The sequence below is a fragment of the Heptranchias perlo genome, chromosome 1 (assembly GCF_035084215.1).
Source record: "Heptranchias perlo isolate sHepPer1 chromosome 1, sHepPer1.hap1, whole genome shotgun sequence".
Taxonomy (NCBI): Eukaryota; Metazoa; Chordata; class Chondrichthyes; order Hexanchiformes; family Hexanchidae; genus Heptranchias; species Heptranchias perlo.
This window is the reverse complement of record NC_090325.1, coordinates 93,842,258-93,866,203: the sequence shown is the minus strand read 5'-3', so window position 1 is coordinate 93,866,203 and position 23,946 is coordinate 93,842,258. Positions and strand designations below refer to the sequence as shown.

General features: G+C 41.9%; 1 protein-coding gene across 5 annotated transcripts in view; it reads left to right on the top strand.

Moving 5' to 3' along the window:
• Positions 1–23,946, top strand: part of LOC137324449 (kelch-like protein 5) — a 144,851-nt gene that overhangs the window by 1,313 nt on the left and 119,592 nt on the right. The gene's annotated exons all lie outside the window — the stretch shown is intronic.

The following is a 23,946-nucleotide window of genomic DNA, read 5'->3' as shown; positions in this document are numbered from 1 at the left end:
GTATGCTTTTTTAACAGCTTTCTCAACTTGCCCTGCCACCTTCAATGATTTGTGCACATATAGCCCCAGACCCCTCTGTTCCTCTGCCCCTATTAGAATTGTGCACCCTAGTTTATATTGCCTCTCCTCGTTCTTCCCACCGAAATGTATCACTTTGCATTTTTCTGCGTTAAATTTCATCTGCCACGTGTCCGCCAATGCCACCAGCCTGTCTATATCCTCTTGATGTGTAGCGTTATTCTCCTCACTGTTCACTACCCTTCCAAGTTTTGTGTCATCTGCAAATTTTGAAATTGTGCCCTGTACACCCAAGTCCAAGTCATTAATATATATCAAAAAAAGCAGTGGTCCCAGCACCGACCCCTGGCGAACACCACTGTACACCTCCCTCCACTCCGTAAAACAACCGTTCACCACTACTCTCTGTTTCCTGTCCCTTAGCCAATTCTGTATCCATGTTGCTAGTGCGCCCTTTATTCCATAGGCTGCAATCTTGATGACAAGCCTACCATGCGGTACTTTATCATATGCCTTTTGAAAGTCCATATACACCACATCAACTGCATTGCCCTCATCTACCCTCTCTGTTACCTCATCAAAAAACTCTATCAAGTTAGTTAAACACGATTTGTCTTTAACAAATCCATGCTGGCTTTCCCTAGTCGTCCACACTCGTCCAAGTGACTGTTAATTCTGTCCCGGATTATCGTTTCTAAAAGTTTCCCCACCATTGAGATTAAACTGACTGGCCTATAGTTGCTGGATTTATCCTTACACCCTTTTTTGAACAAGGGTGTAACATTCTATGATTCTATGATTTGCAATTTTCCAGTCCTCTGGCACCACCCCTGTATCTAAGGAAGTTTGGAAGATTATGGCCAATATCTCCACAATTTCTACCTTTAATTCCTTCGGCAACCTAAGATGCATCCCATCTGGACCGGGTGACTTATCTACTTTAAGTACAGCTAGCCTTTCAAGTACCTGTTCTTTATCAAGTTTTAGCCCATCCAGTAGCTCAACTATATCTTCCTTTACTGAGACTCTGGCAGTATCTTCTTCCTTGGTAAAGACAGATGCAAAGTACTCATTTAGTACCTCGGCCATGCCCTCTGCCTCCATGAGTAGATTTCCTTTATGGTTATATACCAGTTGGGTTGTACTCGGCTTTGTGGAACTGGATAAGCCCAGGCCTGCTGGAAGTGTACAGGGGTATGAGGAAAGGCATCATCACCCTCATCTACAAGCGGAAGGGGGAGAGGGAAGGAATCAGAAATCGGTGACCCATTTCCTTGCTAAATGTCGACTACAAGATTCTGTCTATGGTCATCGCCAACAGGCCCCTGTCTGCTATGGAGTGGGTGATCCACCCTGGTCAGACCTGCGCTATACCTGGCAGGAAGATCTGTGATAGCCTTGCGCTACTCAGAGATACGATCGCCTACATGCGGACAGGAGGGTGAACACCTGCCTCATCAGCTTGGACCAGGATATCCCACAGAATATCCCACACGTACATGATGGACGTGCTCTCCAAAATTGGGTTTGGGGAGGGAATCCGCAATTGGATCCGGCTGCTCTACAAGGATGTCTGTAGCGCAGTCCTACTCAACGAGTGGGAATTGGAGACCTTTCCGATCAGATCCGGAGTGAGGCAGGGCTGCCCTCTCTCTGTGGCCTTGTTTGTATGTTGCATTGAGCCGCTTGCCGCGTCCATCAGGAAGGACGCGGGTATCAGAGGGGTGACGATCCCAGGCAGCGGATGCTGTCAGGTTAAGGCCTCCCTGTATATAGACAACGTCACCGTCTTTTGCTCCGATCAGCGGTCGGTCCACAGACTGATGGGCATCTGCAACCAGCTCGAGCAGGCCTCGGGGGGCCAGAGTGAACCGCAGTAAGAGTGAGGCCATGTTCTTTAGCAGGTGGGAGACTCGATCCTTTGTCCCCTTCACCATCAGTCCGATTACCTAAAGGTACTGAGGATCTGGTTCGGGGGGCCTCAGGCCTGCAGCAAGAACTGGGAGGAGCAGGTTGCTAAGGCCAAACAGAGGCTTGGTATGTACTGGGGGGTGCTTCCTCGCCAAGCAGGAACCTGGTGATAAGGTGTGAGGTGCTTGCAGTGTTGCTCTATGTGGTCTAGGTCTGGCCCATCCTCCGCCGTCACAGTCACCTGAGCTATCTTCCACATCTTCCAGTTTGTCTGGAGGTCCAAGATGGACCGTGTCCACAGGGACACCGTGTACAAGCCCCCAAACAAAGGTGGGGGAAGGGCAACCCCAATGCCACCCTTTCCTGATGGCCACCTTTGTGTGTGTCTGCCTCAGGTTGTGTGTAGAGCTCCGGTACTCAAACAGCAAGTGTCGCTACGTGCTTAGTTTCTACATGTCCACCACACTGAGAAGATTGGGTCTGGCCATGTTGGCCGAGCAGATGCAAGATGTCCCGTCCAGCTGGACTGTACCCCACTACCTGTCCCAAGTGGAGAAGTTCCTAAAGAGGAACCCTTTCGACCACAAGGCAGTCAGACAGTGTTTGGCATGGAACATTCTGGGGATCATGCAGGGAAAGGAGAGGGTGGACTCGACGGTCGAAGCCATTTGACAGAATGTCTCGTCGCCAGAACTGACCAACATGTATAGCTTGGATGGAGGTGAGAAGGGCCCTTCCAGTGCGGTCTTTCCTGCACACATGGCACCACGAGCTGCCCTCAAGGCTGCAGCGGGGTGAGACCGCCGTCCATCTCCTGGTGGACTGCTCCTTCGTGCAGAAGGTCTGGAGAGAGATGTGTTGGTATCTGTCATGGTTCATCCCCAACAGCTCGGTAACACAGGACTCTGCTCTATGGGCTGTTCCCTGGAACGCACACCGAGAAAGATATCAACTGCTGCTGGAGGACCATCAACTTGGTGAAGGAGGCCTTTTGGTCCCCCCGAAACCTGCTAGTCTTCCAGCTGAAGGAGCTGTCCATGAACGAGGTTTACCGACTAGCACGCTCCAAGATCCAGGAGTACATGCTGCGGGACACACTGAAGCGAGGTGCGGCTGCGGCAAAGGTGCTATGGGGAAAGGCCACCATGTAAGGCCATCCCGCTTTTGTATTGTACACCATGTATCATAAGAAATGTGCTGTGTTTGAATTGTAATATTGGGATTGTATTATGTACAGTCTATATTGTATTGTTTTGAACTGTATTGCTTTGGAATTGTGATGTTTACTTTGAACTGTGTGTATCGTTAAATTCTATGAAATTAAAAAATCGCTGCGGGCAGAGTTCTTAATTGTGGCTGGTGGCCGTCAGAGACAGTGCCTCAGCACCTCCAGAACCCCAACACTTCAACGTCCCAGAACTCCAACATCTTATCCCTTCCGTCACCCAACATTTCAACAACCCAACACCTAAACAATCAAACACCACCGCGCCTCTGTTAAAAATAATAGGACACCTTTAGTGAAAACGGCAGTTGTCAATAGCAGATTCTGCTGGTAACTGCATGTCGGCTCAGATCTCACACAATGCCCCGCACTAACCGTGAACCCAGGCCGGCCGTGGTGTCAATAGTCCATCATTGCGCATGTGCTGGGCCAATTATGTCATTGTGCATGTGCGATGCAGGACAGTTCCTGTGTCAGTAGTCACTGAACATAATTCTGAAAAGAATGTTCTTGTTCAGTGCGGTCATAGGGAATTAAAATACTTTAAACTGTCACAATACAGGTTGCATGTAAGTAATTTTATATCACCTGCCTCAACAACTCTCCTTGTCTCTGTTATCCATCCCCATATCCCCATCAGAGTCCCAACGGACATGGCCATTATTCAATACCCATCTTCACGTCCTCAAATCTGAGGGCCGCAGCTCAAGCCCACCTGACACAAAATCCACTGCCAGATATCAACCTGCTTAAAAAAAAATGTGTCTCCTTCCATCTTGTCCCCCAGTAAGATCCCAACCCCTTTTCTCTATTACAAACTACCTCCTCTGTTCCTATCATCCTATTGTTTGGCACCAGCCAAATAAAAGTTCATGGATTTCTTTGTTCCAAAATTAAGCCTATCCACAGCTGCTTCATCATCCTTTAGCACCTCTGCCTTCTTCCATGCCTCCTAATGCCCTGACATCTCAACTCCAACTTCACAAACCTCTACAGCTGCTCCCATACCTCCATTCAACTCTGACCAGACGCATCTCTATGAGACAGATATCCTGCTGCTTTGACCCCTTCCTGATTTAATTTCTGGTCATTCAGTTACCCTTCCTCAGCCTGACATTCACTGACATCAACTACTCCCTCTCCTCTGACACTTTCCTCTTCCTTTTCAAAACTGTTGTAATCACCTTGCTTCTTAAAAAGAAAAAATCCTATTCTCGACCCTTCTGTTGTCTCAAACTACTAGCTCCCTTATATCTCTAAGATTCTGGAGCTTGCCATTGTCAACCAATTCCATAACCACCATCTTTCGATAATCTTTGGTCTATTGGTCAATCACACTATCTTTCTCCACTGCTTCTTCTCCATGGTCTACTTCCATGGCATTGCTCTCGCCTGGTTCCAGTCCTTCCTTTCCCCATGTAGTTAGCACATGACTTCTCCTATGCCTGCATGGTTATCTGCAGTGTGCCGCAAGTTGCATTCTTAGTCGACTCTTATTTCTCATCGATCTGTTGCCCCTTGGTGATATTTTTAAGCCTGGGGCAGCTTTTGTGTGCATGCCAGCTGTTCGTCTCACAGCCACCCTTGATTTCAAGACTGTCATTGTGCTGTTAAACTGCCTGTCAACATCAAATTGTTGGTGAGCAGAACTTCTTGTAATTAAACATTGGCTACTGGAGCAATCCTTTTTGGAGCATGCTAGAAATTCTGTGGCCTAACCTCAATTTTATGCTTCTCTCTTGATGCCTCTTAAGGCTCTAACTGACCTTGGTGTCTTGCTCAACCCTTAGCTGAGCTTCAAAACCCACCTCCTGTCCATCATCCAACTTGCCTACTTCCATCTTCGAAAAGTTACCCATCTCCACCCTATCTCAAACCCACTACCACTGAAACCCTCACTCACACCATTGTCATTTCCAGACTTGCTGTCCTTTATGCTCTTCCTGCTGCCTTTTCTCACTGCTACTTCAGTGCAAGTATCACCTGACTACTCCAGAGCTTCATCCAGCAAAAAATTTAACTCATCCAGCCTGCCACCACCCACATCCTATTCAGCACAAAATCCTGCTCACCTATCATTATGATTCTTGCTGACCTTCGTTGGCACCCCACCCCTAAATGCATTATTTGAAAATCTTCATCTTCAAATCACTCCAGCATTCCTCTTCCCAACCTTTGCTACCTCCTCCAACCCTACTTCCCTGCTCACATCCTCTGCTTTCTAACTCTTGTCTATTACACATTTCCCCATCCCCTCTTGCTCCACCATTAGTGATTAAGTTTTCAGCCATCTTCCCTGTACACTCTTGAACTTTATCCCTAAATTGTTTCATCTTGCTATATAGCTCCTCACCTTCAAAAGCCTCCTTATAAACAACCTCTTCAACAGTGCCTTTGATCACCTTCCTTAACTTCCTTCCTACTACTATTTGGGTCCAACCCCCACCGTGAAGCACCTTGGGATGTTTTGCTACATTAAAGGGGCTATATATATGTAAGTTGTTATTAGTAGCACAATGATGATTGCTCTTTGAACTTTATCCTCTTCCTCCTAAGCTTTAAGCATGCCGCCCTTCATGCTCTTCCTCCTGCCTTCCCTCATTACTACACCAGTGCAAGTATCATTTAGATACTTGTCAAAAACCAAGCAGTCTTGCCTTCGGCTCAGGCAAATGAATGAGTTCTTGGGCAAGACAGACCAAATCTCTGATATGCAGCCACATGCCTGCTGAAAGAAAAAAACTTGCATTTATAAAGTACCTTATCATATCTCTCAGAAGCATTTCAAAGTGCTTTAGATGTAATGAATTACTTTGAAGTGCAGTTATATAGGCAAAATTCAACAACTATTTTGTACACAGCAAAGTCCCACAAACAACGATGTAAGGAATAATCATTTGATGTTTTTTGAATGTGTTGCTTGAGGGAAAACTATTGGCCAGCAAACCAGTCGAACGTTCAGGTTCTGGAGTGCGCTTAAACCCACAACCATTAAATACAGATCAGTTAATGGAGGAACATGTGTTCTGAATAGCCATTCGAATTTTCTGAAATTCCCTGATTAGCAGATTAAGTTCTGTCTCCTTAAAAGGTAGTTTTTATGTTCAGGGACTCTTCTCAGCCTGAATTTGCCAATACAGTGGAGATGGAGCGCAAGGTTACTGCGTTATTTAAGTGTTCCACACAAAATTTATTTTGGTACTCATTGCACAAATGACTTGTAGAGAACATGCCAGGATATGAGTACTCATATTTGTGTATCTGCTGTATTTATAATTGTGAAATAAAAAGGGTGTAGTTTTTTGTACAAACTTGTTAGTCCTTGTCTGATTCCAGTGCTTTTTATTAATATTTGGCTGAATTTTATTGGTATGGACAGACACAGCTGTTGCTCATTGAATCTTGAGCTGTTATGGTCATTATAGAACAGGTATGCATTTCCCACGCTAGCACTCATATGATCCTTACTGGCCAAATACAATAAGAGGAAAACCTGCTCGTACCAATTCCAGTTAATGGGTTGTCATCTGATAGTGACTCAACCCAGTACAGATGAGGCAGGCCAAACTGAGTTTACTTAGAACCCTAAGAGCTGGCAGAAAGATTTTCATCTCATAAGTCTGGGGAGGATTTAAAACCATTCCTTGAGGTGAAGTACAGTTTGTAATTATGACATTTCATCAAAATTGTTTCTCTTCCAAGCAATGCCTGAATTTTACTGAGTGTTCCTATTCTGAAGCCAATTTGTGCAGGCATGGAAATAACTGGATGGTTGGTTTTTGATAAATCCATGATTGGCATTGCAAAGGGATATTGCAGCTTTTAAAGACTCAATTGTATTGAAATGACAGATATTCTAACAGTGATTTATTATTGCAGAACTTGAAACGTTAGCTGGCTGAATGTTTCTAACTATTTTTGTAGTGTCTTGGATCTGTGTTGATAAGTAAGCCATCAGCACAAGCTGTGAGTAAAAGACTAATCCTAAAAATAGCTTCATATTTTTTATTTCCAGTTTCTTTGCACTATGTTGATCTTGTCTGTATCTCAGCTTAATGGCATTTTTTAATTTCATATTTTTAAGCAAACTGAGACACTTGATATGTATGTTGACAAGAGCTGCTGGTTCTGACTAAATCGTGATAAAAATCTACGTATTAAAGGGAATTATGACTATTGGGAGTTTATTATAGACTGCCAAATTGATACAAGATAGAGGAAGAGATATGTAGACAAATGAGAGAAAATGCAAAATTAACAGGGCCATAATAATGAATGACTTTAGTTATCCAAAGATAGGCTGGGGTCAGAGTAATGTAAGTGGCAAAGAAGGGGAGGGGGTTTTTACAATGTGTCCAGAACTGCTTTTGAGAACAGTAAGTTTTTAGTCCAACAAGGAAAGATGCAGTGAACTAGGCAATAAGGCAATGCAAGGGGAGAGAAACATCTAGGAAATAGCAATTAGGTTTGATATAAAAATAGAAAAGGAGAGCAAACCGTCAACGGTAAAGTTACTTGACTGAAAAAAAAAGCCAAATTTAATTAGATAAAAAAGGGAACTAGACTGGATAAATTGGAAAGAAAAATTGACAGATAAGATTGTGAACAAGTAATGGTAAACTTTCAAACCAGAAAGGGTACAAGAAGTAAAGGGTGCTCAAAAGCTGAGGTTCCTTTGAATAGAGAAATTAAAATCAGATTTAAAGAGGCATATGACAAATCTAGGACTAGCAATACAAAAGAAAATCAAGAGAATATAGAACATGTAGAAGGGAAGCAAAAATGATTAGAAAGGCTAAGATAGAGTATTAAGAAAGTCTGGCAGGAAATGTACGAGTAGTAGTGAAGGATTTTATAAACACATGAAAAAGTAAAAAAATAGTTAAAAGGTTAGGGCTGATTAGAGACAAAAAGGAAATCTTATGGTGAATGAGGAAATGGCAGAGATACTTTGCTTCAGTTTTCACAAAGAATGTGAATGTCACAATGCCCTGGTTAGACCACACCTGGAGTACTGTGTTCAGTTCTGGGCAACACACCTTAGGAAGGATATATTGGATTTGGAGGGAGTGCAGCGTAGATTTACTAGAATTATACCTGGACTCCAAGGGTTAAATTACGAGGAGAGATTACACAAACTAGGGTTGTATTCCCTGGAATTTAGAAGATTAAGGGGTGATTTGATCGAAGTTTTCAAGATATTAAGGGAAACTGATAGGATAGATAGAGAGAAACTATTTCCGCTGGTTGGGAATTCTAGGACCAGAAGATATAGCTTAAAAGTTAGAGCCAGGACGTTCAGGAGTGAAATTAGGAAACTTTATAACACGCAAAGGGTGGTAGAAGTTCGGAACTCTTTTCCGGAAATGGCAGTTGATGCTAGCTCAAATGTTAATTTTAAATCTGAAATTGATAAGTTTTTGTTAACCAAAGGTATTAAGGGATATGGGGCTACGGCGGGTATAAGGAGTTAGGTCACAGATCAACCATGATCTCGTTGAACGGAACAGGCTCAAGGAGCTAAATGGCCTACTCCTGTTCCTATGTTCCGAATAGAAATGAAAGGGTACAAGAGGAGGAGATAGAACAGTTAGATAGGATAACTATAGATAAGGATATAGTACTAAAGAAGTTAGTGGAATTTGAAGTGAAGAATGCACCAGGCCCTGATGGCATGCATCTTAGAATGGTAAAGCGAGTCAAAGAGGAAATAAAAGAATGTCTAACTACAATCTTTTAACTATCCTTTGATATGGAAGTTATAACAGATGATTTCCAATGTAATACCTCTGTTCAAGAAGGGAGAAAGAGATTAACAGGGTAACTAGTTAGCCTAATATCAGTAGTTTCTAATTTATATTCACTTAGAAAGACATAGATTAAATAAGGGCAACTGGCCTGGATTTATAAAAGGCAACTTTAAAGGAATTCTTTGAGAAAAATAGTTTTATGATAATGCTTAACTGGAGGAGGGCAAATTTCAGTGAGTTAAAAAGGAATCTTGCCCAGGTGGATTGGAATCAAAATTTGGTAGGCAAAACGGTAATTGAACGATGGGAGGCCTTCAAGGAGGAGTTGTTTCGGGTACAAAGTAGACACCTCCCTATGAGGGGGAAAGGAAGGGCATCCAAAGCTAGAGCTCTCTGGATGACTAAAGATATAGAGATTAAAATGAAACAGAAACAGGCCAGCCTGATGGACAGGCTGGTCTCGGTCGAGCGGGAGAGCAGCCAGGGAGAGTACATGAAAAGGTGTTAGATGCGGGGGTGGGGGGGATCATCAGTTGTCGGGGGTCATTGGTGGGGGGGGAGACACTTAGTCACCGGTCGGTGGGGGGGGGGGTCGGGGTCAGGGTCAGAGTCGGAGATCATGTGGGGTCAGTCGATCGCGATTGTAGCGTCGATGCAGATAGTCTTGTTGGGCCTGGGGGGAGCACTCCTGCTCCTCTGGGCCCACAAGCAGTGCTATGAAGGCACTTATCTGCAGATTCGGGCCTTCTCGCCTCTTGTCACGTGGCATTAAATAGATGTCTTGGGAATCCCGGCTGCCAGGGTTTGAAAATAAAAAATCTGTAAAAATGGAGGCCTGCAGCCTCCTTGAATGCTTTTCCTGCCGACCTGCCTCCTGAGAGTGGGTTGGTCACCTGCCCCTCATCCCGCCTCCATTAAATCCAGAAGTGGATGGGTTGTGGGAGGGTTTTAGATTTTAAGAAGTTTTACTGCCCCCAATCCACCCATTTTTCCCATTTAAAATCATGCCCATGGCAGTTGAAATTTAACGCAGAGAAGTGTGAAGTGATGCATTTTGGTAAGAAGAATGAGGAGAGGCGATATCAACTAAATGGTACAATTTTAAAGGGAGTGCAGGAACAGAGAGACCTGGGGATGCTCATACACAAATCTTTGAAGGTGGCAGGACAAGTTGAGAAGGCTGTTAAAAAAGCATATGAGATCCTGGGCTTCATTAATAGAGGCATAGAGTACAAAAGCAAGGAAGTTATGCTAAATCTTTGTAAAACACTGGTTAGGCCTCAGTTGGAGTTTTGTGTTCAATTCTGGTCACCACACTTTAGGAAGGATATCGAGGCCTTGGAGATGGTGCAGAAGAGATTTATTAGAATGTTGCCAGGGATGAGGGCCTTCAGTTATGTGGAGAGACTGGAGAAGCTGAGGTTGTTCTCCTTTAAAGCAAAGAAGATTAAGGGGAGATTTGATAGAGGTGTTCAAAATCATGAACGGTTTTGACAGAGTAAGTAAGGAGAAGCTCATTCCAGTAGCAGACGGGTCGATAACCAGAGGATATAGATTTAAGGTGATCGGCAAAAGAGCCAGAGGCGACATGAGGAAACATTTTTTTACGCAGTGAGTTGTTATGATCTGGAATGTACTACCTGAAAGGGTGGTGGAAGCAGATTCAATAGAACTTTGAAAAGGAAATTAGATAAAGACTTGAAGGGAAAAATTTACAGGGCTATGAGGAAAAAGCAGCGGAATGGGACTAATTGGATAGCTTGTTCAAAGGGCCGGCACAGGCATGATGGGCTGAATGGCCTCCTTCTGTGCTGTGTATGCCATCTACCCTAAATTCATTCACTTTTTTAAAGTATTAAATTCTCACTTTGGGTTATTTATGTTGACTAATTCAAATTATTGGGTAATATCAAAAAATGTTATTGCACAAAACTACTTCGAATTATCAGGAATAGACTGTGGATTTTCAAAAAGCATTTGATAAAGTGATACATTGGCGGCTCATTGATCAAATTAAAGCACTCAGTATTAAAGAGAATGTGGCAGCATAGATAGTAGGTTGGATAAAAGACAGATACAAAGTGGTGGCTAATGGATTTTTTTCAGACTGGAGGGGTGTAAACAGTAATGTCCCCCTGGGGTCAGTGTGAGGACCATTGCTCTTTTCAATCTTTAAAAATGATCTGTACTTGGGTGTGAAGGGCACAATATCAAAACTTGCATATATACAAAATTTGGAAACATGGTTAATTGTGAAGACATCTGTTAGTGACTTCAGATTAGGAGATTGGGCAAATAGATGAAATTCAAAGTGGCAAAATGTGAGGTGATGCATTTTGATTAGAAGAATGAGAGGAAATATACACTAAATGGTAAAACTTTAAAATGAGTAGAGAAGCAGAGAGTCTTGTAGTTTGAGATACACAAATCTTTAAAAGGTGTAAAAAAAAGCATATTAGATCCTAGGATTTATATAAACAATTTCACCAGATTCTATCAAGAATGTAATACCAATAACTATATCAGTACCTAATAGCATTACTAATGAGATAACAAACCCATGCATGTTGAAAAACTCCTATTAATTGGTGTTTTCAATTCAACACTTCAGAGTAGGACTGAAAGAGGGATTAAGAAAATTATTCCTTGGAATCCATTCTCTAGATACATGTTTATTCTGAGTGAGGAACTTTTTTTTTCTTTAATCCTGCATATTTGGCATAACAGGGTAACTGGATGCAGCTAGAGGCAACTAAATAGGATGGTTTGCCGTGCAAAATTGGGTCTAGTGGATTTTGCGAGCACAGGAATTGTAGTGGGGTACCAACCGACAGACTCGTATTAAAAAAAAGTAATACTAAGTCCATTTTGTGCCTGTCTGAAATGTACTGTAAACACATAATTCCAGAATATCTTTAAGCTATCCTTAGGCTTGCACAATTAACTTTTCTGTTGAATATTCAACAAATTTTCACTTCTGTGAGGCAAAAGATCATAATTGGTCATGAAATCCATACTTCCATAGACATTTTATGGGTGTAAAACAGGTATGGTGAAACCCAATTTTGGGGACCAAAGTTCTGCATCCCAAGGATGTCTGATAAATGTCAGACCCAAAATTAGGTTGGGCCATTTTTCAGGTGTCTGGGATGGCTGCCTAAAACAGCCATTAGGCCTCTTGCATTTTCAAAGGAAGCACCTAATGCCTGGTTTAGAACCCCTCAGGGAAATTAGACTGCCCTGAGCAGAACAGGCGTCCAGGCGTGGATGTGGCCTAGCCAACCGCCGCCACCAAAAAGGTAAGTAAATTTATATTTTTTTAAACTTGTGTGGAACCAGGAGGAGCAGGAGTGCTTTTCCTGGCTCCATGGCACTCCTGGCCGCTGCTGGCCACAACTCGCCCCCATCCGTTGTCCTCCTCATCCCCTTCCTGGAACTTACTTAAAGGCTGCTGCTGATGAGGAAAGCAACCCAAAATTCATTTTTGGAGATGGGTGAGCTGCCCGTAGAGGCGTGACTGGCACTGGCAGCTTACCCAGGTTATTGAAATGAGGCCCGAGGCCCAATTTCAGTCCGGCCTAGAGCCTCCTGGTTCTGGGCCCAAAATCTGGCCCAGACAAATTTTACCCCATGATCGTTCAGTCCATAGTTATCCCTGTAATTTCTAATCTTGTTCCCAATTGGATATTTATCCATCTCATTTCTGGAGAAATTAATCAACACAGCATCAACTGCTTTTTCTGGAAGTCTCTTGCACATATCCTTTAATTTGTGTGAATTTCTTTTTGAGTTTTTGGTCTTCCATGAGGCCTGTTCATTGTATCTATGTGTCTCATCACTTTAAAGAGCTAGATCATGTAGTGCCCCCTACCCCCAAACCCATCACCCATTTTCACTAATCATTGAGCTCTGCCTCACAGCTTAGAGTCTTAAGTCTTGGATCTTTCCTATGGACGTGGAGATGAGAATATTGGAAAAGGAGTAATTGCAAGATTCTGTCTTTATGGAAACTACATTATTCATTTTTCTGCTATATTTCCATTTATTTTAACCATATGAAATACACCTTTATGCCATTCATTTAGGATACAAACCATTAAATATTTTTTGTGGTTTCTTTTACGCGTGTATTGAGGCCATTTGCCCATAGTACCTGTGGCCGGGCTAGCTCCATATGGAACTAACTATTCTAATCCATTTCTCTGCTCTTCCCCTATATCCTATGATTTTTCTTCTTCAGATGTTTCATCTAACTCCCTCATAAATGCTGTGACCGGTTTTGCCTCGATAGCCACTTGGGGTGATGCATTCCATAGTCTAATAACTCTTTTGAATGAAAAAAAGTTCTCCTATCCTAGCTCATTGTGCTTCTACTGGTAATACTAAATGTATACCCCCTTGCTACCGATGCAGCAATCAGTAAAAACTAACCTTCACTAAAAATGTTGAACACTTGTATTAGATCTGCTCTTAACCTTCTCTACTCAGTTGAATATAGCTCTATTTTGTGTTTCATCATAACTATATCCTCTCATCTCTGGTATCATTCTATCTTTCTATGGCTCCAATATCCTTTTTATAACTGCTCACTACTCCTCCTGTGGCCTAACCAATGTCTTATACACAGTCTTTACCACTTCCTTGCTTTTGCATTTAATGCTCCTGAATATAAAACCCAGAATCTCATTTTCCCTTTTTATGGCTTTTTCTACCTGCAATTCTGGATACATTTGTGTATCTCTGTTCTTGCATTGACAGTTTTACCATTTAGGGTCCACTCCACTAAGTTGTAAATATCTTTCTGCGGTCTCCTGCTTTCTTCCTTACTCTTCCTCACAATTTGCTATGTCCCTAATTTGGTTTTCTCAGTAAATTTTGAATTATTCCTCTGTGCTCATGACCAAATTATTTATGTGTATAGTGAACAAATATATTTATGTATATATGTGAATGAGTAGTTGCAGTTATGAAGAGAGACTTGAGAAGTTAGGGTGTTTTCACCAGTACTGAGAAGGTTAATGGATGACCTAATAGAGGTCTTCAGGGTTATGATAATGTAAGTAGTGATGGGTTGTTTCCGTTAATTGGCAAGATGGTAACGAGAAGCCACTAATTTAAGATAACAAAACCAATTAAAGGGAAAGTTAGAAAAAAAAATGATTACACGGAGGGTGGTTAGAATGTTCTTTACTGCACACCGTTACTGAAACAGTCCATAAATTCTTTTGAAGGGAAATGCTTAAAAAAGTAGAATATTACAGGATATCGAGAGTGAGCAAAAGAGGAGAAATAGACAAGGTGGCTTACATGGAGAAAAATGCCAGCACAGACTTGATGGGCCAAATGGTCTGTTTCTTTGCTGGAACATTCTATGATTCTTTGAGAGCAAGGGACATCCCAACACAGATCTCTGGTGCATGCCACTAGTTACATCTTTCCAATCTCAGAAACAATTATTTAATTAAACTATCTGCTTTCTATCCTTGAACCATTCCTCTATCCATGCCATTATCTTACCTTTAATACCATGGACCTTAATATTAATAAGTCTCTTAGGTGCTTTTTGAAAGTCGAAATATACCACATCCACAAACAAGTTATATTTATATCACACCTTGAATGTTGAAAAACTTCCCAAAGTGCTTCACAGAGGCATAGTTTAAAAAATCCCCTGCATTCCCTTTGTCTATATACTCAGTAATTTCCTCAAAAGAATTTGATTAAGTTAGTTAAACATGACCTGCCCTTTACAAATCCATATTGGCAGATCCTGATTAGCCTATATATTTCTAAGTGTTCACTAATGTTATCCTTTATTATGGTCTCTAGCAGATTTCCTACTGCTAACATGAGGGTCATTGTTCTACAGTTACTTTGCATAACTTTTTCCCTTCACTTTTTTTGTGGATATTGTGTAGCTTATCATTGAATATCCTTGAATTATGTCATTTGTTTTTGATTTTGCCCACTTTATATCTTTTATTTTCTTAACTTTATTACTTCTAAATTACATATTTTTATTTTGGATGTAAAGTTGGACTACTGCAGAAACTTTTCAAAGTTGAATATTGGCATCACTCGTTGATAGTGCGTGCACAGTATCATATCCAGAATTATTTAAAAAATAAACGCAGATGTGCAGTCTCCAGGTTGGGCTGAGCTAGTCACTACCTCAGCAGAGTTAAAAGATAACAAGTAAAATTTGCCACCTACGATCAAGTCACCAACGCAACAGTAAATCCAATGGTGCTGACAATATAATAGAATACTCCAAAATTGGTGGTACTCAAACAGAAAAAAGATAACCAATCTATGATGTATATGTGTGTGAAGATATTATAGCTGCATCGATAACTAAAAACTTATCCTTCAAAGAGGAATATATTCAATGGGTTCACAATGACAGTAATATATTTGTTTGTTTAAATTATGGAACATCACTTGAATGATGGAAGGAGACAAGACGGTCCCGGGTAACTATAGGCCCATTAGTTTGACATCATTAGGGATGTAATATACGATTACTTGGATAGAGAGGGACATATTGGGGACACCCAACCTGGCTTCAAAAAAAGGTCATGTCTAACAAATTTGATTGTATTTTTTGAAGAAGCCACCAAGATGGTGGATGAGGGAAGCCCAGTAGACATTGTCTACTTAGACTTCCAAAAAGCTTTTGACAAGGTACCAGTCAAGAGGTTTCTCTACAAGATCGAAGCCTCTGGTATTAGTGGTGATATATTGAGCTGGATTGATAGCTGGCTGGAAGGCTGTAGGCAGAAAGTAGTTATAGATGGATTTGGATCTGTTTGGAGACCAGTCACCAGTGGTGTCCCGCAGGGATTGGTGTTGAGACCTTTGCTCTTTACTATTTTTATTAATGATCTAGGTGTTCCGGGTATGATCTGCAAATTTGCAGATGATACCAAGATCTGTGTGAGTGTCAGGACTGTAGATGATGCTCGACTGCTTCAGGCAGTGTTGGGGGACTGGGCGAATGATGTTTGATTTGGAGAAGTGCACTGATATGCATGTGGGCAGGACAAATGCTCAACATACATACATCCCTCAGGGAAAAACATTAAAGGAGTTGGAGAAAGAAAGAGACCTGGGTGTTCTAGTGCATAGATCTCTAAAGGTTCATGAGCAATGACGTGAAGCAATAGCTAGAGCAAATAGGGTGTTGGGGTGCATTTATAGCACAGTTGACAATAAGACAAAGCATACTATTTTGTCCTTGTACAAGACCTTGGTTAGGCCTCATTTGGAATACAGTGTCCAGTTTTGGTCTCTTCACATGGTGGGTGATATTGAGGCTTTGGAAAGGGTGCAGAGGAGGGCCATTAGACTAATTCCCAGCTTAAAGCATCTTAGTTATCAAGATAGGCTAAAAGAGCTGGGACTCCATACTTTAGAGAAGTGTAGACTTAGGGGTGATCTGAATGAGGTTTATAAGGTGATGAAAGGAATAGATTATGTTCCAGTTGACAGTTTGTTCCAATTAAATACATTAGGAAGGACCAAGGGTCACAATTTTAAGTTGTACAAGACCAGATCTAGGTCTTGGAGGTGGTACTTTTCCCAGAAAATAGTGGATCTCTGGAACAGGTTGCTGGCTTATGCGGTGGTCACCGATTCGCTGAATTCCTTCAAGTGAGAGCTGGACCCGTAGCTGGCTGGGGCGGAGATCACCTCTTACCAAAGGTAGGTAATGTATTGCATAGCATTACCAGGACCAGAATGATCTCCTGGGCTAGTTTCGATTGCCAAAGGGGTCAGAGAGGAATTTCCCAGATTTTTTCTCCCTAAATTGAGCCAGGTTTTTAGCTGTTTTTTCACCTGTTCCAGGAGATCCATAGTGTGGGGTGGGGAGTGTATATATTGTGATATGCAAGGTATCACGATTACGTGGGACAGGCTGAATGGACCAGAGGGTTTTTTCCTCTCTGTCATTGTTCATATATTTGTGTCACTTTGGTTTTTTTGGCATTCTCATAGACTATGAACTGCGATACTGTAGGTAAAATTGTAGTTGACCCTCATTTGTCAAGATGATAGAGACAAGATATCCTGAGATATGTGATTTACATTATGTAAAGATGTTACTTCTTGTAATCAATTCTGGGCAGTTGGTGGTGCAATTCCAAGGAATTGCAACCTGTTCCAGAGATCTACTATTTTCTGGGAAAAGAACCACCTCCAAGACCTAGATCTCATCTTGTACAACTTAAAAAAAAAAGGGATGAGGTCCTGCAGGCAGATTTTAAGGAGTTAGGAAAGAGATTAAAAAGCAGGAACTCAAAGGTAGTAATCTCCGGATTACTCCCGTTGTCATGCGCTAGTGAGTATAGAAATAGTAGGGTAGAGCAGATGAATGTGTGGCTGGAGAGGTGGTGCAGGAGGGAGGGCTTTAGATTCCTGGGGCATTGGGACCAGTTCTGGGGAAGATGGGACCTGTACAGGCCGGACGGGTTGCACGTCAACGGAGCTGGGACCAATGTTCTCGCAGGGAGGTTCGGTAGTGCTATGGGAAGGGGGGCAGGGTTTAAACTAATTTGTCAGGGGGATGGGCACCAGGATGTAGCAATGGAAAGGAGAAACAAGGGGCACAAAAGATCGGGGGAGAAAGATAGCACTAAAGCAAGTAATAGTACAGTATTAGGTGGGATGAGACTAAGAGAGAGTACAAGAAAGTCTGAGACTGGTTTGTAGTGCATTTGTGTAAACGCACAAAGTGTGGAAAACAAAGTTGGTGAGCTGCAGGTGCAAATAGTCACATGGGAATACGATAGCGTGGCGATAACGGAGACCTGGCTCAAAAAAGGGCAGGATTGGATACTAAATATTCCTGGATACAGGTGTTCAGGAAAGATAGGGAAGGTAAGAAAGGAGAGGGGTGGCAGTATTGATTAAGGAGAATATTGCAGTACTGGAGAGGATGTCCTGGAGGGGTCAAGGACAGAATCTATTTGGTTAGAGTCAAGAAATAAAAGAGGTGCCATTACACTACTGGGTGTATTCTATAGGCCACCAACTAGTAGGAAGGATAGAGAGGAGCAAATTTGCAGGGAAATTACAGAGAGGTGCAAAAGCTATAGAGTAGTGATAACTGGGGACTTCAACTATCCTAATATAGACTGGGATAACAATAATAATATAAAGGGCAAAGAGGGGGAGGAATTTTTGAAATATGTTCAGGATAACTTTCTTAACCAGTACTTTTCCGGCCCAACGAGGAAGGAGGCATTGCTGGACTTAGTTCTAGTTAATGAGACGGGCCAAGTGGAGCAAGAGTCAGTGGGGGACCATTTACGGAGCAACGATCATAGTATCATAAGATTTAGAATAGCTATGGAATAGGACACGGACCACTCTAAAGTAAAAGTACTCAATTGGAGGAGAGCCAATTTCAGTGGGATGAGAACAGATTTGGTCCAGGTAAATTGGAAGCAAAGATTGGCAGGCAAAACTGTAATTGAACAGTGGGTGGCCTTTAAAGAGGAGTTGGTTCAGGTATTGTCTAGGCACATTCCCATGAGGCAGAAAGGTAGGACAACTAAAGCCAGAGCTCCCTGGATGACAAAGGAGATAGTGAGTAAGATGAAATGGAAAAAAGGGGCATATGACAGATGTCAGGGTGACAAGTGAGAACCAGGCAGGATATAGAAAGTTCAGTGGGGAAGTGAAAAAGGAAATAAGAGGGGCAAAGAGAGAGTACGAGAATAGACTGGCAACCAACATAAAGGGAATCCAAAAATCTTCTACAGGCATGTAAACAGTAAACGGGTAGGAAGAGGAGGGGTAGGGCCGATTAGGGACCATAAAGGAGATCTACACATGGAGACAGAGGGGATGGCCGAGGTACTAAATGAGTACTTTGCATCTGTCTTTACCGAGGAAGAAGATGCTGCCAGAGTTTCAGTAAAGGAAGATATAGTTGAGATACTGGATGAGCTAAAAATTGATAAAGAAGTGGTACTTGAAAGGCTAGCTGTACTTAAAGTAGATAAATCACTCGGTCCGGATGGGATGCATCCTAGGTTACTGAGGGGAGTAAGGGTGGAAATTGCAGAGGTACTGGCCATATTCTTCCAAATATCCATAGATACAGGGGTGGTGCCAGAGGACTGGAGAATTGCAAATGTTAAACCCTTGTTCAAAAAAGGGTGTAAGGATAAACCCAGTAACTATAGGCCAGTTAGTTTAACCTTGGTGGTGGGGAAACTTGTAGAAACGATAATCCGGGTCGGAATTAACAGTCACTTGGATGAGTGTGGATTGATTAGAGAAAGCCAGCACGGATTTGTTAAAGGTAAATCGTGTTTAACTAACCTGATAGAGTTTTTTGATGAGGTAACAGAGAGGGTAAATGAGGGTAATGCAGTTGATGTGGTGTATATGGACTTTCAAAAGGCATATGATAAAATACTGCATGGTAGGCTTGTCATCAAGATTGCGGCCTATGGAATAAAGGGGGCAATAGCAACATGGATACAGATTTAGCTAAGGGACAGGAAACAGAGAGTAGTAGTGAACGGTTGTTTTTTGGACTGGTGGGAGGTGTACAGTGGTATTCCCCAGGGGTCAGTGCTGGGACCACTGCTTTTCTTGATATATTTAATGACTTGGGTGTTCAGGGCACAATTTCAAAATTTGCAGATGACACAAAACTTGGAAGGTTGGTAAACAGTGAGGAGTATAGTGATAGACTTCAAGAGGATATAGACAGGTTGATGGCATGGGCGGACACGTGGCAGAATAATGCGAAGTGATACGTTTCGGTAGGAAGAAAGAAGAGAGGCAATATAAATTAGAAGGCACAGTTCTAAAAGGAGTACAGGAACAGAGAGATCTGGGGGTATATGTGCACAAATTGTTGAAGGTGGTAGGGTAGGTTGAGAAAGCGGTTAAAAAAGCATACGAGATCCTGGGCTTTATGAATAGAGGCAAAGAGTACAAAAGTATGTAAGTCATGATGAACCTTTATAAAACATCGGTTCGGCCATAACTGGAGTATTGTGTCCAGTTCTGGGCACCTCACTTTAGGAAAGATGTGAAGACCTTAGAGAGGGTGCAGAAGAGATTTACTGGAATGATTCCAGGAATGAGGGACTTTAATTACATGGATAGACTGGAGAAGCTGGGGTTGTTCTCCTTGGAACAGAGAAGGTTGAGAGGAGATTAGATAGAGGTATTCAAAATCATGAAGGGTCTAGACAGAGTAGGTAGAGAGAAACTATTCCCATTGGCGGAAGGGTCAAGAACCAGAGGACATAGATTTAAGGTGATTGGCAAAAGAACCAAAGGTGACATGAGGAAAAACTTTTTTCACAGCGAGTGGTTAGGATCTGGAATGCACTGCCTGAGGGGGTGGTGGAGGCAGAAGGGCGGGAGAGTGGGACCAGCTGGATTGCTCTTGCATAGAGCCGGCGCACACTCAATGGGCCAAATGGCTTCCATCCGTGCTGTAACCTTTCTAAAATTCTATAGGACACAGGAACGGGCCTGTGATTCAGCCTCACAACAAGTTCCTGATCTCAATCATGCACTTGAGGGGATTCTATGCAGAAGTCAAATACCTAAAAACATAAAAACTAGGAGCAGGAGTAGGTCATAAGGCCCCTCGAACCTGGTCCGCCATTCAATAAGATCATGGGTGATCTTCGACCTCAACTCCACTTTCCCGCCCGATCCCCATATCCCTTGATTCCCTTAGAGTCCAAAACTCTATCGATCGAAGTCTTGAATATACTCAACAACTGAGCATCCACAGCCCTCTGGGGTAGGGAATTCTAAATATTCACGCCCCTCTGAGTGAAGAAATTCCTCCTCATCTCAGTCCTGAATATCTAACCTCCTATCCTGAGACTATGTCCCTTAGTTCTAATCTCTCCAGCCAGGGGAAATATCCTCTCAGCATCTACCCTATCAAGCCATCTCGGAATCTTATATGTTTCAATGAGATCACCTCTCATTCTTCTAAACTCCTGAGAGTATAGGCCCATTGTACTCAATCTTTCCTCACAGGACACCCTCTCTTCCCAGGAATCAATCTAGTGAACCTTTGCTGCACCGCCTCTAAAGAAAGTATATCCTTCCTTAGGTAAGGAGACAAAAACTGCACACAGTACCCCAGGTGTGTCTCACCAAAGCCCTGTACAGTTGCAGCAAGACTTCCTTACCCTTGGGGGATGACTTTAAACCCCAAGAACGGGCGGGTTGGGTACATGTGGGAGTTGAAAATAGTTGTTTTTTTGGGTCGCAACCGCAAAATGGGAAGCCTGTACTTTTATACGCCGACTTTAAACCTGGAAATAAAGTCGGGTTGCGGTCACAACCCAAAAAACAACTATTTTCAACTCCCACCCGTTCTTGGGGTTTAAAATCACCCGCTTGTACTCCAACCCCCTTGCAATAAAGACCAACATACCATTTGCCTTCCTAATTGCTTGCTGTACCTGCATGTTAACTTTCTGTGTTTCGTGTACAAGGACATCCAAATCCCTCTGAACACCAACATTTAATAGTTTCTCACCATTGGAGGAAGGAAAAACAGAAAAAAGAGGGATTGTCCTCTCGTTCATTCTCATGCAGTTTCCAGCAAACAACCATAGTACTAAAGAGAGGAATGGGACGAGGACTTCAGTTCATCCTCTTGGCAGAGGAAAACATAAAGCACATAAAGTCTTGTGTAGGAAGAGGAGAAATAATGTAAAATTAAAACTGACATCAAAGTATCACTGCACTCTACTTAATAGACAGTTGGAAGGTGTCTTGATGAAAATTAAAAATCATGTGTTTTTAAGGTAAAAATTCTAGCAAATTTGTAGTGGAAAAAAGCAGAAGATTCAAATAGGCTTGTAAAACGTATGGACTAGAAAGTAAGGGGAAAAAAAAGAATTAATGAACTTCAAGAAAGCCAGAGAAATCATTGTAAATGTTTTGAAAAGGAAAAATTGCAGGGTTATGGGGAAAGAGCAGGCGAGTGGGACTAATTGGCAGCTCTTTGAAAGAGCTATCCACAGGCACGATGGGCCGAATGGCCGCCTTCTGTGATGTCTGATTCTATGATTCCAAACGATGATAAATTCTCTTAACTTCTGCTTTGGAGAGGGAGGTAACCTAAAAACATCAAATTGATGATGAAGCCTACAACAGTGCACTGAATTGATGCCTCCTTAAACTCCACCTCAAAGAAATTCCTTAAGTAATATATCTAGGTTAAGATCTAAGTGAAAATAAAACCAATCTGCAGACTATCCATTTTAAGCGCACACTATGTTAAGCAAAAAAACTGGAAAATCACCAAAATAGGAAAAGTGTTTAAATTTAAGCATTTTTGGCAGGAGCTAAACGTGATTCCTTAATAGAAATCTAGCAGAAGCTGTGAATAGAAGTAGCATTAGAATTTATTTGCACAGATATATGTTACTTGATTGTTATGTCCCAATTTGAGCAGGCTCTCAGTTTAGCTGTCAAAAGGTTTTAGTCTTTATTCCTGCACGTATGTCAGGTCAACCAATCATTAGGAATTCTAACTAAAGGAAATGTTTGTGTGATTTGGGAATGTTATCAAAATACCTTCAAACTGTCAATTTCAAAGAGTGCAGTGGTATGAGGAATCTAATGGTTTTAAAAATGTTTATATTTTTTCTTTTTCCTCTTCTCACGACTCCAAGAGATGAAGGGCCAAAGCCTTTCTTCCAGCCTTGGCTTGTGTGATCCTATAATTTTCTGCTGAGAACTATGTTAGGTTGACCTGTGAGACTGCCCCACTCTTTTAAAATGTTCTTTTCTCCTCCATATAACTAAGTCCTTTGTCTCTGCATGGGGGCCCCCTTGCAACAGCATGATTGAGATCAGGAACTCATTGTGCAGTGAATCATGGGCCTGATCCTCTCTCCTACAATGCCTTGGGATTGCATATCGTCCATTTCTCAAATGTTATTCAAAAACTCAAGCAGAGTAGAAGCAGAGAACGAAACAAAATATACTGATTGTGATCAAAGTAAGATGCCCGTGAAAATAAATTGGAAAAGCATTTAGCTGGATTGTTGCTGAGGTTAGTTATATTAGCTTGTAAGTTTGCGTACCAAAAATCTGTTTTACTTATATATCATTTGGCCTATTTGCTTTTTTACTGATAATTACAGAAAAGTACCTTGATGTGGCTCTTTAAAGAGTTGTTGACCTAAGCAGCTCTGGTTGCTATGGACACTGACAATTTAAGCCTACAGCAGATGAGTATGTACCCCTATACTTAAAAGGCTGTCATTGGTATTGAGATTTTTAAAAGGGCTCGCAATTGATTTTCTCTGTTTTTGGTTTTTAACAGTAATCAGTATTGTCCTGCCTTGGAGAGATCTAAGGAAACTGTGATTGTGGCTCTTGTAGATTACTCTTTAGTTTAAATGTTGTGTGTTTTTGTTCCCTATCCATACAGAGTGTTTGGAACTTATTTAATTTTATGTGAACCCCAGTGTAATTTTTGCTCATGGTTGGCAAGTAAGACATTTTTACTATCATTCTTAGAGAACATGGAGCAAAGAATTCCTCTGGCATGTGTTGAGACATCGCAGATGTGTTCATGATTTTCTCTTGTCAGTATTTCTAGTGAAATTTTAAATTAGTTATTTTTGAATGCATTTGTGATGTCGCTACATGTGGCAACCAGACCAGTCTCTCCCTGCTACAATGGTTATTTGAAAGAAGTGATTGTGTACAGTGCTTCTTACTTGTTTTTGTATAGGAACATAGGAACAGGAGTAGTCCATTCAGCCCCTTGAGCCTGTTCTGCCATTCAGTGAGATCATGGCTGATCTGTACCCTAACTCCATCGCCCCGCCTTGGCTCCATATCCCTTAATACCCTTGGCTAGCAAAAAAAAATCTATCTATTTCAGATTTAAAATTATTAATTGAGTTAGCATCTACTTTTTGTGGGAGAGAGTTCCACACTTCTACTCCACTTTGCGTGAAGAAGTGTTTCCTAACTTCTCTCCTGAATAGCCTGGCTCTGAATTTAAGGTTATGTCTCCTTGTT